The sequence below is a fragment of the Megalopta genalis genome, unplaced genomic scaffold, assembly GCF_051020955.1.
Source record: "Megalopta genalis isolate 19385.01 unplaced genomic scaffold, iyMegGena1_principal scaffold0113, whole genome shotgun sequence".
Lineage (NCBI taxonomy): Eukaryota > Metazoa > Arthropoda > Insecta > Hymenoptera > Halictidae > Megalopta > Megalopta genalis.
The window spans coordinates 85,001-89,550 of NW_027476182.1; the positions used below are offsets into that span (position 1 = coordinate 85,001).

At 44.7% G+C, this 4,550-nt stretch overlaps 1 non-coding gene across 1 annotated transcript; it reads right to left on the minus strand.

Annotated features, from left to right (window-relative positions):
* Nucleotides 1–1,089: 1,089 nt before the first annotated feature.
* LOC143262305 (small subunit ribosomal RNA) lies at nucleotides 1,090–3,010 on the minus strand. Its single transcript, XR_013036158.1, has one exon. It is a non-coding gene; the product is annotated as a small subunit ribosomal RNA (ribosomal RNA).
* Between the last annotated feature and the right edge of the window lie 1,540 nt (nucleotides 3,011–4,550).

Here is a 4,550-nt window from a genome sequence, read left to right on the forward strand (position 1 = left end):
AGCGAATAGAACATTGAAAAGCCTTCTATCGAAGAAACACAGAGAGTATATCACCTCCAAAAACGACGGGGATATGGATATTCAAACTGGACAATTATCAACCCGATACTGGATTCGAAAAGTTTCTCTCTCCTTTCGTCGTTATTTACACCGGACGGACTCACGGCCGGCTCTAGCTGGGTGTCATATATATATACGTCCCACGCTCATGCTGCCACTAGCGCGCAACAGAGTAGGGTGTCAATGACAACGACACAGCATTGAAACGAGCTACACAAGCCGGTCTCTCTTGATACCAATGTAAACGAGCATTAAGTTATCTTCAGACTGCCCGATATTTTCGTCCTTTGGACTTTCCCAACGATTCCTTTTTTTCTTTTTTTTTTACACCACAGCGAAGACTTGAGGAAGCGTGATTAGCACGCTCGCATCCCTCCCTGTCCTACTACAACTGTGTGTGTGTGTGTAAAGAAAGAAAAAAGAATACATTGGCTTTCTCTCTATCGAGAAGATGGCCTACGCAACGCAGATCAAAGGCCTAATACGTGTAATATAATACGCGTCTGGCCGTGTATAAATCACGCACGAATGATCTGGTCGGGCCCAACTCTTCTCGTACGCTTATTTTTCCGTGTTGAGGCACTATCATAAAATCACACAAACCCCAACACGTGTGTGTCTTGGAAGGAAGATGGCCTACGCAACGCAGATCAAAGGCCTAATACGTGTAGTACACACGTCTGCCGTGTAAATCACGCACGAATGATCTGGTCGGGCCCAACTCTTCTCCACCACACCACATCCCAACTTTGTACATTTTTATATATTTTTGTGCGTTGGGGCACCTTCATAATCACAAACCCCAACAACACATATATCTCTCTCTCTTTGAAAGATTTGTTGTGGCCTACGCAACGCAGATCAAAGGCCTAATACGTGTAGTACACACGTCTGGCCGTGTAAATCACGCACGAATGATCTGGCGGGCTCAACAATATCTTTTTTTTTTATATGAATTCTTATCCACAAACTAATCGAATTCATTTTCTCTCCTCCTCTCCTCTCTCTTTGAGATATATTGGAACATTGTAATGATCCTTCCGCAGGTTCACCTACGGAAACCTTGTTACGACTTTTACTTCCTCTAAATAATCAAGTTTGGTCATCTTCCCGGCATCATCGGCAATGCCGAAACATTGCCGCGCACCAGTCCGAAGACCTCACTAAATCATTCAATCGGTAGTAGCGACGGGCGGTGTGTACAAAGGGCAGGGACGTAATCAACGCGAGCTTATGACTCGCGCTTACTGGGAATTCCTCGTTCATGGGGAATAATTGCAAGCCCCAATCCCTAGCACGAAGGAGGTTCAGCGGGTTACCCGGGCCTTTCGGCCAGGGAACACACGCTGATTCCTTCAGTGTAGCGCGCGTGCGGCCCAGAACATCTAAGGGCATCACAGACCTGTTATTGCTCAATCTCGTGCGGCTAGAAGCCGCCTGTCCCTCTAAGAAGATTTGTTTGTACGTTGGTAGTAAAAACCCCACCGGCAGAAGCCGAGAGCCTTCGAGATACCATAATTACGTCTATTTAGCAGGCTAGAGTCTCGTTCGTTATCGGAATTAACCAGACAAATCGCTCCACCAACTAAGAACGGCCATGCACCACCACCCACCGAATCAAGAAAGAGCTATCAATCTGTCAATCCTTCCGGTGTCCGGGCCTGGTGAGGTTTCCCGTGTTGAGTCAAATTAAGCCGCAGGCTCCACTCCTGGTGGTGCCCTTCCGTCAATTCCTTTAAGTTTCAGCTTTGCAACCATACTTCCCCCGGAACCCAAAAGCTTTGGTTTCCCGGAAGCTGCCCGCCGAGTCATCGTAGGAACTTCGGCGGATCGCTAGCTGGCATCGTTTATGGTTAGAACTAGGGCGGTATCTGATCGCCTTCGAACCTCTAACTTTCGTTCTTGATTAATGAAAACATTTTTGGCAAATGCTTTCGCTTCTGTCCGTCTTGCGACGATCCAAGAATTTCACCTCTAACGTCGCAATACGAATGCCCCCATCTGTCCCTATTAATCATTACCTCGGGGTTCCGAAAACCAACAAAATAGAACCGAGGTCCTATTCCATTATTCCATGCACACAGTATTCAGGCGAAGGTAGCCTGCTTTGAGCACTCTAATTTGTTCAAAGTAAACGTACCGGCCCACCTCGACACTCAGTGAAGAGCACCGCGATGGGATATTAGTTGGACCGCCCCGTGAAGAGCAAAGCCCACCGGTAGGACGTACCACATAATGCCAGTTAAACACCGCGAGCGATGAACCGACACTGTGACACACAGATTCAACTACGAGCTTTTTAACCGCAACAACTTTAATATACGCTATTGGAGCTGGAATTACCGCGGCTGCTGGCACCAGACTTGCCCTCCAATGGATCCTCGTTAAAGGATTTAAAGTGTACTCATTCCGATTACGGGGCCTCGGATGAGTCCCGTATCGTTATTTTTCGTCACTACCTCCCCGTGCCGGGAGTGGGTAATTTGCGCGCCTGCTGCCTTCCTTGGATGTGGTAGCCGTTTCTCAGGCTCCCTCTCCGGAATCGAACCCTGATTCCCCGTTACCCGTTACAACCATGGTAGGCGCAGAACCTACCATCGACAGTTGATAAGGCAGACATTTGAAAGATGCGTCGCCGGTGCTATAAGACCATGCGATCAGCACAAAGTTATTCAGAGTCACCAAAGCAAACGATGGACGAGTGTAAACACCCGCCACCGATTGGTTTTGATCTAATAAAAGCGTTCCTACCATCTCTGGTCGGAACTCTGTTTTGCATGTATTAGCTCTAGAATTACCACAGTTATCCAAGTAAATTTTAGTACGATCTAAGAAACCATAACTGATTTAATGAGCCATTCGCGGTTTCACCTTAATACGGCATGTACTGAGACATGCATGGCTTAATCTTTGAGACAAGCATATGACTACTGGCAGGATCAACCAGGGAACTATACAATATGTATATATAAAATGGACAAAATTTAAATCCTTTTCCATCGTCGCCTGTTTCATATATATATGTCAGGTCGACACACCACTTTTCTCTTTCAAATATGTACAAGTTTTGCCACATTCCGCGCTTGTAACATATCTTCTTTAACGCTCAATTTCTTTCATTTTTCTACCATACAGATATTTTACCGTACGCCCAAAAACGTACGTATTATATTTTTGTTCTATCATAAAATCACATTTTTCTACGTACGCCAGCTTCGTACGTTTCTATCTTTGCCTTCATAAAATCACAAGATAATTTTATCTTCAAGAGTCTCGCTATTAACATCTTGTAAGATAAATGTACGTCCCAGCTAAAACGTACAAATACTTCAAGTTAAGTAATAATATATCATCGCTATTGACAAATTTTTAAGATCCAAGACACAGTTCTCTCTATATGTTTTAATATTTTTTATGTACTCAAATATATTCAAAGGAAAAAGTACATGGGTGATGCCATAGTCGTGGAAGCGCGTACGCTCACGCTGATCTTCTGACCGCCGGAAGCACGAAACCTCTGATCTGGGCAAAATCGGCAAGCCGAGGAAGAACGGACAGGACACATGCTGGACTGGCGAGAAAGCGTGTTCTTCCGCTCGCGCTAGGCATTTCGATTTCTGACACCTCTTGATTTAAAAAATCAGTTTTTTGATAGTTTTCTCTCTCCACTGGGCTATTCATTTTAGCCACAGTTTTCAATTGGTACGATTTGCTTCCAAATCTTACAGATGCATTTTAAAAAATTTTTCCATCGCTCGGACAGAAGAGTCGATTGCTCAGTGAGTACGAGTATACATACAAAGTGCATACGGGTAACCAACCCCGTAGGGCTTGCCACATATGGGCCATTCGGTCAAAGACACCGACCCGTGGCCACGCTGTGTGGAGAAAAGTCCGTAACGTAAACGGCACGAAACAGTCAGGACCGAAGCCCCGAAGGAGCTCTGAGACAGCTTCTCGACCGAGATCGTAGAATTGGCCCAAAACCCGCTCTGCTCCGTCCGCCTCGCACGGACCGTGTATCTCTTATAGATACCGAACGGCCGGCAAGGACGCCGGCGCCGCCGGCCGAATAGCACGCGCGCTTATGAGTGTAAACCGCCGCGGCAACAGACCGCCCGGCCGTGCTGTTGTAACATAGCGCGTGAACGAACGAAAAAAAAATTTATAGTAAACATTAAAATAAATTACACTACCGTAAACTAGACAAAAAATTACACATTTTTTCCCAATATGAAAATTTTCACAAACTTTTCAAAGTCCCATCGCATCGAGTAAACTTTTTTAATAACGCTTCCGCACGATTCTAAATGCTTAATCCATATGTGAAATCGTTCACTGATCACGAATATCGTATTTAAAAAAATTACAAAAATTTATTTTTCAAAATAATCAAAAAAAACCGAAAAATCACAAGAGTAAAGTACCATTATTTTAAACAACATGTCGTTCTAAATGCTTAATCCCTATGTAAAAAAGTTATTTAAGCA